This window comes from Nomascus leucogenys, chromosome 2 (assembly GCF_006542625.1).
Source record: "Nomascus leucogenys isolate Asia chromosome 2, Asia_NLE_v1, whole genome shotgun sequence".
Classification (NCBI taxonomy): Eukaryota; Metazoa; Chordata; class Mammalia; order Primates; family Hylobatidae; genus Nomascus; species Nomascus leucogenys.
In genome coordinates this window covers 153,417,423-153,429,488 of record NC_044382.1, presented here as the reverse complement: position 1 = coordinate 153,429,488, position 12,066 = coordinate 153,417,423, and positions in this window count along the sequence as shown.

Genomic DNA, 12,066 nt, shown 5'->3' with positions numbered 1-12,066 from the left:
GGTGGGCGCTGTGTGTGGAGCCCCAACCTTGCCCTCTGTGCCCAAAGTGGACAGCAGGTGGACGCTATGTGACCAGTCCCAGCCCTGCCAGCAGAATCCACAATGATTTTTAATTCTCTCTGCAAAGAAGTGGAAATCCAGGCCTGAGTCACCTGCGAAGGACCACAGTGGGAGTTAAATCTGAACCCAGAGCAGCACTGGGAGCCGTGGGGTTTGTGGTGTGAGGCCAAGGTTACCAGCTCAGGCCTCATGTTTTTGGCCTATGAATTTCTATGGAGTCCGTTAATAAGCAAATAGATCTATTTAAGTGAAAACGCTTAGAGGCAGGGAATTTAATTACTCAACAACTTTTTCTTTCTTTTTTATTACTGAAACTAATTAAAAAATAATTTTGAAATGTATGGCTGACACTTTGCCAGGAACATGCTATGTGTGAAATCATTCCTCTGTACATCACGTATTCACAAATTCATTTTCATTAATTCATGTATTCAGACTGGTCACCTGTTTCTATAGATTATTTGGAGCCCACCTTCAGGGATTTTTTTTTTTTTTTCTCAAACAAATTAAGATTTGTAACTTTTCCTTGAGGGAATAAAATCCTGATTGACAAACACAGATTCACATTATCTATCTATCTATCTATCTATCTATCTATCTATCTATCTATCTATCTGGTATATATTTATGAATGTGCATATATGTACTCTGTATGGATGAGTATATACATTCAAATTATCTTGATATAGTTTTTTTTTTTTTTTTTGAGATCTCGCTCTGTCGCCCAGGCTGGAGTGCAGTGGCACGATCTTGGCTCATTGGAACCCCTGCCTCCCGGGTTCAAGCTATTCTCCTGCCTCAGCGTCCCATGTAGCTGGGATTACAGGCACATGCCACCACGCCTAGCTAATTTTTGTATTTTTAGTAGAAACAGGGTTTCGCCATATTGGCCAGGCTGGTCTCAAACTCCTGACCTCAGGTGATTTGCCTGCCTTGGCCTCCCCAAGTGCTGGGATTACAGTATGAGCCACCTCGCCTGGCCCCTCTTAAAACTTTTTTCTACCTACTACCTAAAGTATACATACTTATTAAAGAAATGCATGTCCATCTTTTCAATAGGCAACCCTATTAAATGTGATGTCTTTCTTTCTTGTGAGTATCTGTTTTTTGGTGCCTCAGTATGCATACTTAGAATTTTATATTTTGCTTTTTGTGCTTGAAATTATAAGCATTTCCCCAGGTATTACACAATCTTTAAATTATTTTTGGTGGCTGCCTGATAGTTCATCAATTGGATACTTTGGTTAATTAATCACATTCCTATTATTGAACCTTGAGCTGCTTCTGACTTTTCAATATTACCAATAACATACAGCCATAAATAGCATAGTATAACATATTTTCTCCCCGCATTTAGTATTATTTTCTTAGGGATAGATTCCCCAAAGTGGGATTTCTGGATCAAAGAATGTGAATATTTTCTTACATTTTTAAATTTAAATTTAAATTTTAGTTTTTAGATTTTTTTTTTGAGACATGGCTTTGCTCTGTGTCCTAGGCTGGAGTGCAGTGGACATAACAGCTCACTGCATCCTTGACCTCCTGGCTGCAAGTGATCTTCCTGTGTCAGTCTCCCAAAGTACTGGGATTACAGGTGTGAGCCACCATGCCTAGCAGAGTCTGAATATTTTGGAGGCTCCGAAAATAACAAGAATAAAAATCATGACAGGAATTGATGTTTATTGGCATCACCATCAATGGACGGGCCCTGCACTCAGTCTTTTTATCAGCATGAGCTCGCTGACCTTTCACAAAACCCCTCTGAGGAAGGTCCTATGCTCCCTGAGCTCAGTGAGACCCTGCATCTGGGGAGGCTGAGCCAGACCTGAATCCACATGCTTCACCTCTGTCCCTGGGCCTCCTGCTTGTTTACAACTTGGCCCATGTCTACACATCACCAGCTTTGCATTTTATTTTTTAATTAATTTTTTTTTTTTTTTTTCCTGAGACAGGGTCTCGTTCTGTTACTCAGGCTGGAGAGCAGTGGCATGATCCCAGCTCACTGCAACCTCTGCCTTCCAGGCTCAAGCCATCCTCCTGTCATAACCTCATGATTAGCTGGAGCTGCAGGTATGTGCCACCATGCCTGCCTAATTAAATTTGTTTTCTTTTTTTTAGAGATGGGGTCTCACTGTGTTGTCCAGGCTGGTCTCGAACCTGTGGCCTGCAGTCCTTGGCGTTCCTCCGATGGTGGCTTCGTTACTCCAGTCCTGGCTCCGTCTCCATGCGGCCTCTTCCCCGTGTGTCTGTGTCCTGTCTTCTTAGAAAGACAGCAGTCGTTGGATGAGGGCCCACCCGGCTCTAGTATGGTCTTGTCTTCACTTGATCACATCTGCAAAGACCCTTTTCCAAATAAGGTCACATCACAGGGCCAGCGGTTTAGGACTTGGGTATATCTTTGGGGACATGATTAAGCCCACCAGTGGAGAAAATAAAGCAGGGAGAGGCAGTGCCAGTGTTGAAGGGGGAGTGTGATTTTGGAAGCAGGGCTGCTCCAAGCATCGGCACGGTGTGGCTGAGGCACCAACATACCCATGTCTGTGGCCTTAAGGTCCAGGACAAGAGTGACCCACCTGCTTCTGACCCAATGAGTACTGCTGCCCATCCCCATCCCCTTTTCATTTTATTCTTTCCCTTTGAAGCTGAGATGAAAGCCCCCAAGGGTGTCATTTGGTCACCAAGACACTCTCTCCATCTCCCACTTTCTTGCCCCTTCTTTGTGCCCTGACAGTTGCCTGGCTTTGCAGGGCAGGGCTCTTTTCAGCCTGGGCTTCAGGTGAGAAGTTGACACATTCCCTCTAAAGCTGCCTCATAAAAGCTGGAACTATATTGAGCAAAGGATTCCATCTTCTGTCCTCCGCCAGCGGCAGTGTGTACCCGGCTTTCATTCCTGGCCAAGTACTCCAGGGAGGTAGCACTGCAAATCATGTTTCTGAATAAATGTTTGCACTGTATAATTTTCCTTTGGTGTAAAGCATTCCGTGCACACAGCAAGAAAGGTAGAAATAAAGCCAGTCTGGCTGCACGAAGACAGTGAATCTACGAGACTGAGGAAGGAGGAAAGAGGACGGACACTGAAGGAGGGAGGTTCACTGTGGCTGCTTTGGACGCCCCTTGGGGTTCCTTGTCCTTGCTGTGGAGCGGTGAAACAGGGCACCCCATGATGTATTTCAGGAGGGTGGAGAGAGGGACACATTTGTCCAGTTTCCCCTGTGCCTATTTGTTACAAATGTTTCAGGTAATTTTTTCACTTGTTAATGCTCCTTTTGGTTGAGATGGTGAACTAGCTCACAGATTTTGTTTTCTTTTTGTGTGTGTGTTAATAGACTGTTTACTGCAATTTATAGAAAAATGAAGCCCATGCACCACCACCCCCAAGCCGCCCGTATTGTTACCATCTTGCATTAGTGTGGTACATGTGTGACAGGTAATGAGCCAGCATTGACACACTGTTATTGAATGAAGTGCATAGTTTACATGAGGCTTCCCTCTGTGTTCAACATGCTGTGGGTTTGGACATATGCATCCTGACAAGTCTCCAGCATCGTAGTATCCACAGAGGAGTTTCACAGCTCTAAACATCCTCTGTGCTCCGCCTATTCATCCCTCCCCCTGTTCCCTTTCACCCTGCCAACCCCGATCTTTTTACTGTCTGCATAGTTTTGCTTTTTCCAGAATGTCCTAGAGCTGGGAATCATGTAGCATGCAGCCTCTTCAGGCTGGCTTCTTTCTTTCTTTTGTTTTGTTTGTTTGTTTGTTTTTTGAGATAGAGTCTCACTCTGTTGCCCAGGCTGGAGTGCAGTGGTACAATCTTGGCTCACTGCAACCTTGCCTTCCCAGGTTCAAGCAATTCTCCTGCTTCAGCCTCCTGAGTAACTGGGATTACAGGTGCCCGCCACCACGCCTGGCTAGTTTTTGTATTTTTAGTAGAGATGGGGTTTCACTATGTTGGCTAGGCTGGTCTTGAATTCCTGACCTCAAGTGATCTGCCCCCATCGGCCTCCCAAAGTGTTGGGATTACAGGCGTGAGCCACTGCACCCGGCCAGGCTGGCTTCTTTCTTATGCATTTTTATGCATTTAACTTTCTTCTATGTCTCTCGAAAAAACATTTTATGGAAGTAAAACATACATGCAGATATGTGCACCAATCATACTTGTCAGTGCACCAAATAGATCCACCCATGTAATCAGTCCCAGAATCAGTGGCAGTCAGTGGCCAGCCCTGGGAAGGCCTCATGTGCACTCCCATCACTCCCATTTCTTCTCGCTAGAGGTGTCCACTCTGGTGGTCACCACGGTTTTTCCTGTTTGTGCGTCTTTCTGTGTCTGGCTTCTTTCACTCAGCGTCATATCTGTGAGATTCATCGGTGCCATTGGGCATGGTCGTAGGTGGTTCCTTTTCACTGCTGTCTACTACTCCATGGTAAGCCTCTCCCTTGACTTTTTATCGGTTCTATTGCTGATGGGCATTTGAATAGTGTCTAGTTGAGGGCTATTATAAATCATGTTAGACCTGACTGTGGGGGAGTGCAGGCATACAACTACTTTCGGGCCACGAACATGGCAACTCCAGATGACTCATCTAATACATGTTTTTTGGCGAGCACATGCTCACGTTTCTGTTGGGTGAGAGCAGGTTTCAACGACATCATTTTGCAGTGAGGGTGTGGCAAGGGGCTGGCTGCCACCATGTAGGCACTCTTATCTGTGCATCTATGAATGATACACAATTTGGCATCTCTTGAACTATGAGGCTGACTAAGGGTGGGCTTTGGCTTAAAAGTAGTTTTTCATTCTTTATGTCTATTGTCTTGGTTAATCTTTGAGTGTTATGAGATGTGTGGGTGGGTTGGCTTTGAGTGGGACTTCAATGCATGCCTTGATCAAGGAGGTTCTGGGGAACCCCAGATGTTTGCCCCCATACCCCTCCCCCTTGTCCTCAGCTTATGTTTGGCTGTGGCCGAGTGCAGTGGCTCACGCCTGTAATCCCAGCACTTTGGGAGGCTGAGGTGGGCAAATCACTTGAGGTCAGGAGTTTGAGACCAGTCTTTCCAACATGATGAAACCCTGTCTCTACTAAAAATACAAAACTTAGCCGGGCATGGTGGCTCACGCCTGTAATCCCAGCACTTTGGGAGGCTGAGGTGGGCAGATCACTTGAGGTCAGGAGTTTGAGACCAGCCTGGCTAACGTGATGAAACTCCGTCTCTACCAAAAATACACAAATTAGCTGGTCATGGTGGTGCGAACTTGTAGTCCCAGCTCCTTGGGAGGCTGAGGTGGGAGAACTGCTTGAACCTGGGAGGTGGAGGCTGCAGTGAGCTGAGATTGCACCACTGCACTCCAGCCTGGGTGACAGAGTGAGACCCTGTCTCAAAAAAAAAAAAAAAGAATATTGGGGGGCCCTGCTCCTCACGTGGTTATTTCATGCTCCAGTTTTGAGAGTCCTGTCACTTGATTTTCAATTTGATGAAGAAGCCATCAGGATGTGGAAGCCCTGGATTCCCCTTCACACCCAGAGCCATTCTCTCCAACGACCCAGCTGGAGACATTGCTGCCTCCCACAAAGAGATGAGAAAGGGTGTCTTGGCAATAACATAACTACTGTTGATTGAGCACCTGCCTGGAATGTGCTGTATCCATACCTGGATACGAGCACGTATTCCAGGCACCATGCTGAGGATGGTTGAGCCAGGTGGTTGGACTCTGCAGCCCACGTGCTTAGCGTGTACCTTTCACAGGTTCTCAAAGCTCATGAAAGGGCAGCTGGGCCTTTCTTAGATGACATTCTAGCTTCTCATTGGTCAGTTTCTCATAACGGTGTTTGCATTTTCTAATTCTTCTGAAGACCTTAAAATTGTTCTTAGCATCTGCTCCCCTCTTCTGAAGATGCAGCCTCTTGGAAATTAGACGGAAGGTGTAGGCGTCCCATATGACCTTCGGGGGGTACCAACTCCTGAGGGGATCAGATTTTTTTTTCACCTGTTTTAGGTTCAGTGTTGGGTGTGATGCCCAAAGACTGCTGTGTGCTTTGAGGGGCTTCCCTCAGAGTCTTCCTGTTGGCTGGTTCCTGCCCCTCTCAGCTCCTGGAGTCAGTGGTGTGTAGGGGACCTCCATTTATTTCACTCTGCCCGTGGCTGAGCCCTTTCAGCCCCATTATCTCAGTCAATTGAATCTTTTCTGCTGAAGTCCATGCAGCTGCAATGATCCCTCCAGCCTCTTGCCCAAGTTCACTGCTGGCCTTGGCACTTCTGTGTGTTCACACCCTCCTAGTGTTTTCTTCATCCTTTCACATGAACTAATTGTGTTTGGCTGAAGGAAGATAAACACATCCAAGAACCCTAAGGATTTAAAATTGGCCAGATTATTGAGGGCTCAATCTCATAATATTTTTGGCATAAATATACACTTAAAATTAATTTTGGTTGAATATCCCACTGGTAAAATCTGGACTTATCCATTGCATTAAATATAATCTAACTGGATGTGTTAAGTATCCTTTAAGTGAGTATTTAGCGAAATGTGCTGTTATCGTGCTGGCAGGGGTGGGAATACAGAGATGAACTAGAGCTGGGTCTGGCTGTCAAGTTGCTCACAGACTGATGAGTAAATTCCGTCCGTGGGGTGCTCACTATGTGCAAATGCCCATGCGGAGACCCTACCCGTGTTAGTGCCAAGCTCAGTCCCATTATTTTCTAATTTTACAGGTGTTGAAGAAAGTGAGCCTTTTTGTGTTGGCATTGATGGTAAAAACCATTTCTTCCAAATCATTTTCTGCCAACAATTGCTTTTTCTTTCTTTTGGGCTATATTGTTAGAAGAGATCTCTTCAAATGGGGTTGTATGGCCATGGCAACATCTTTTTTAAAAAATATTTACAATTGTTTTACAAATGTCATAAATATTAAAAAAAACTTGTTAAAAACTTTTAAAAAACTTTTAGGTTTAGGGTATATGTGTAGCTTCATTATATAGGCAAGTTGCATGTCATGCGCATTTGGTGTAGATTATTTCACCACCCAGGTGATAAGAATAATATCTGAGAGGTAGTTTTTTGATCCTCTCCCTCCTCTCACCCCCTGCCCTCACATAGGCCCCAGTATCTATTGATCCCTTCTTTTTGTCCATACATACTCAATATTTATCTCCTACTTATAAGTGAGAACATGTAGTATTTGATTTTCTGTTCCTGTGTTAGTTTGCTTAGGATAATGGTCTCCAGCTCCATCTGTGTTGCTGCAAAGGACATGATCTTGTTCTTTTTTATGGCTGCACAATATTCCATGATGTATATACACCACATTTTCTTTATCCAGTCTACTGCCGATGGACACTTAGATGGATTCCATGACTTTGCTATTGTGAATAATGCTGTGATGAACACATGTGTGCATATGTCTTTCCTGTAGAATGATTTATATTCCTTTGGGTATATACCCCATTATGAGATTGCTGGGTTGGAATGGTAGTTCTGTTTTAAGTTCTTTGAGAAACTGCTGCACTTGTTTCCACAATGGTGGAACTATACAGCCCCACCAGCAGTGTGTTAGCATTCCCTTTTCTCCCGACCTCAAGAGATCCACCCACCTCGGCCTCCCAGAGTGCTGGGATTACAGGCGTGAGCCACTGTGCCCGGCCAACAGGTTCCTGTTGAACAGAGTTGCTGGTCACCCCGGCCAGCTGAACTAGAAGGCCACTGATTTGTCTGTAGTGACTCAGCTTATGTTGCTCACAAAGCTTCCGCTCGGCTTTTCTCAGGGACAGTTTCTGGCATGTTGTCTAAACCCTCCTGGTGTCTCTCATGAGTTCTGGCTTTGCCATTATTCATCTGTGGAGTTACCAGTGGGGTGGTGGGTGACTGTCGTAAATGATGTATTCACTTACTGAAATTTGATTGTGTCTGCCAGGTGCTCGGTTCAGTGGTGGGGCAGGCAGTGCAGGGGTGAGTGCCGTCAATGTGGCTCCTTACGCCGAGTGCCCAATCTCGTGGATGAATCTCAGCAAAGCCTCAGTTGCTCCATTTGCAGAAAGGGCTTGGGGTTATTTCCCGGCCTCTCTCCCAAACAAAACCTCTGAAAACACACTGGAAGCCCAAACATTTGAGCCTCCTCATTACCAAAATAATTTTAGGTGTGTTATGAGTTGCAAATAGTGCAACCCAAATTAAGTGGCAAGAAATGTATTGGAATAGATGAAATTGTCGGGGGGATTTTGTTTTTCACTTTTACTTTTGAAATGACTACAGCTTCATAGGAAATTACAAAAATAGTACAAAGGGTCTCCCGAGCCCTCCCAGCAGCTCTCCCCAACGGGGGTGTCTTATGTAACTGCTGCAAAATAGCAGCCCCAGGAAATTGACATTGGGACAATACTAGACTCCAGACCTTGTTCAGATTCCACTGGTTTTTACATGCATACGTGTGTGTGTGTGTATGTGTGTGTATGTTGCTGTGCTCTTGGTCTCTTGTATAGATCTCTGTAACCACTACCACCATCAGGATACAGGATGATTTAATCACCAGATAGGAGCTTGCTGGGGCTACACGGGAGAGATTAAAAAAACTGACAAATAGGCCGGGCACAGTAGCTCACAGCTGTAATCCCAGCACTTTGGGAGGCTGAGGCAGGCGGATCACGAGGTCAGGTGTTTGAGACCAGCCTGGCCAACATAGTGAAACCCTGTCTCTACTAAAAATACAAAAAATTAGCCGGACGTGGTGGTGGGCACCTGTAATCCCAGCTATGCGGGAGGCTGAGGCAGGAGAATGGCTTGAACCCGGGAGGCGGAGGTTTCAGTGAGCCAAGATCACGCCATTGCACTCAAGCCCGGGCGACAGTGCGAGACTCTGTCTCAAAAAACAAACAAAAAAACCCCCAAAACCAAACAACTGACAAATACAAATTGCATATATTTATGGTGGAAAACATGTTTTGAAATTTGTGTACATGGCGAAATGGCTAAATCAAGCTAAGTAACATGTATTACCTCATATACTCATTTTTTTTTTTTTGGGTGAGAACACAGTGTACTCTTGTAGCGATTTTCACGTATATAATACGTTGTTATTAACTATAGTTACCATGTTACTTACAATAGCTCTCTTGAACTTATTCTTTCTCTCTCTTTTTTTTTTTTTTTTTGAGACAGAGTCTGGGAGTCTGGCTCTGTCACCCAGGCTGGAGTGCGTGGCGCGATCTCAGCTCACTGCAAGCTCCACCTCCCGGGTTCATGCCATTCTCCTGCCTCAGCCTCCCGAGTAGCTGGGACTACAGGCGCCCGTCACCGCGCTGGGCTAATTTTTTGTATTTTTAGTAGAGACAGGGTTTCACCATGGTCTCGATCTCCTGACCTCGTGATCTACCTGCCTGGGCCTCCCAAAGTGCTGGGATTACAGGTATGAGCCACCGTGCCCGGCCTTGAACTTATTCTTTCTCTGTAACTGAAATTTTGTATCTTTGACCACATTTTCCCAATCTCTTTCCCCCAACCCCAGCCCCTGGTAACTACCATTCCCCTCTCTACTTCTAAGAGTTCAACTGTTTCAGATTCCACAGATAAGCGAGATCATGCAGAGCTTGTCTTTCTATGCAATATTATGTTTGTATTTTAATTAACATAATGACCTCCAGGTTTATTGATGTTGTTGCAAATGATAGGCTGAATAGTATTCCATTGTGTATATACAACCCTACTTTTTCTCTGTCCATCCTTCTATGATGAGCACTTAGGTTGATCCTATATCTTGGCTGTTACGAATAGTGTTGCAATAGACACAAGAGTGCGGATGTCTCTTCAACATGCCAATTTCGTTTCTTTTGGAAATACTCCCTGTGGTAGGATTCCTGGATCATAGGATGGTTCTATTTTTAATTGTTCGAGGAATGTCCACACTGTTTTCCATAGTGGTTATACTAATTTACATTCCCACCAACAGTGTATGAGGGTTCTAAGGGGGAGAATTTTGAATGTTAAAAAATGTTATGTGATTAGAAAATGTTTATTATCAGAGAAAGACTTCTGATACACGACCTCTACCAGTCAGAAGTGGGGGTGATCTCTTTTTAGTTGTCTACCAATTGTTGTTGCTTCCTTACTTTAATAACTGTCTTACTTTTCTTCTAGGGATTTTCTTTAGAAACTTCTTCTCCATGGCTCCTTTCATTTTATTTTCCTAAAATTTCTACTTGCTTGTTTGCTTGCATATCCATCCCGCCTTTGCTGGGCTTGTTTTAAGTAGGTTAAGGCTGAGGGCTTTGTTTCCTCATATCCTCCATGACGGCTAGGACTCTTGGTTGTTCAATAAATGCTTCAGTGAGTCTGTTCCTATGAGGACAATGGGCCCACTGTTGGAGGGTGGAGCGTGCAGGGCTCTGAAGTCAGAACTGTTGGATTCAATCCCCGTTTCACCTGGTCATGGATGGGAGGGCAATTTGCTCAGCTTTCCTGCACCTTGCCTCATCCTTCTGAAAATGGAGGGAACGTGCTTCCTGGTACCCAGCCCTGGGAGGGTGCTCAGAAAAGACTCAGCGGCTTCCTTTGTGTCCAGGGCAGAAGGATCTAGGGCTGCTTGAGGCATGGTTCCCCCAAATCCAGGGGTGCCACCCTCACTGTGTGTTCCTGATGGACTGGGAAGACGGAGAGGACTGTGGGAAACTGGATAGAGCCAATGAGACCATTCCAAAGCAGAGGTGGCCCCGGCTGTGTGATGCACAGATGAGCATTGAGTGTCTCAGCCTACGGAAATTCTGTGGATGTCTTGCTGTTTGTCTCCTGTCTGCACGATCGATTGTGTCAACAAACAGTGGGCAATTAACTGCCCTCATTTTCGGAACGGAGCCACCGGGGAGCTGGTTGAACAGTCTCCCACTGCTTTGATTAAAGAGGTGCAGTTGCTGAGCCTTTAGGCCTTGTTTCTGAAAAATGGATGTGAAAGCCGTGGTTGGAGCTGCTTTTCCTCTTGGGATTTTCACATAAAATCAGAGACTAATCCCTCATCTAATACCAATTTGGTGAGGGCTGGGTTAGAACATAGTCAACTCCACTTACGAACACCGGTTAAGATTTCTTTATAGAAAGCTATACTATTTTCAGAAGCATTTCAGACAAACATCCTAAGAAGACTTAGCAGGCTCAAGATGTTTACCTTGGGCCTGAATCTTATTTCTAATTAACCGAGTCTTCAACAGTCCATCAGAGAATGCAGTTACCTGCCAAATTTCACACCTAAGGGGAAAAAATATTCCCAATAAAATTTTCCTTAAAAAAAAATCCACTCACTTTTACCACTAAGACGTTCTCGGCATATTTAAATCAATCATTTTCCACGAACGCACAGAAAACTAATGTTCTGGATCCCAAGCCTGTCTTTGTGGGTCGCAGGTTTCCGGGAAGCCATTTTATTTGACGCTAAGTTTTCAGCAGACACTAAGGCAGGATTCAGCAGAGACCCAGGGGCGTGGAGCGTGCGAGTGCAGCCCGTCCAAGCTTTCCTGGCTGAGAACGGACATTCCTCTGATACCACATATTTCGTGGGGGAAAGTTTAAATGATCACATTGTTTTAATTCACCTTACAGAAACAACCGCTAATGGAAAGCCAAGCTTTCCTTTCTCTGTGTTAAAAAAGAAATTGGTTTCACCGAGAGGCTGGGGGTTTCTCTCTCCAGTCCCCATCAAGCAGAGTTTAGAGTTTATTTGGAGACATTCGGTTGGGCATGGTATTTTTTTTCCTCAGACGTAAGCTTCCTGGGGTTGACCTGTGAGCTCCCTGGGGGTCCCACAATTCTCTGTTTTGTTTACTGCTCTCCACCTCCGTGGTGCTGGGTAGACTCTTGTTGAGCATTTATCGAATAAAAAATGTTAACTGAAGGTGTCACAGCTTGTTTTAGCAACAATTTCCTATAGTTTAGTTGTAAAGATTTTACACACACACACACACACACATGCACATACAGAGAGAGAGAGAGAGAGAGAGAGAGAGAGAAAGCACAAGTTTGGGTATTGTCAT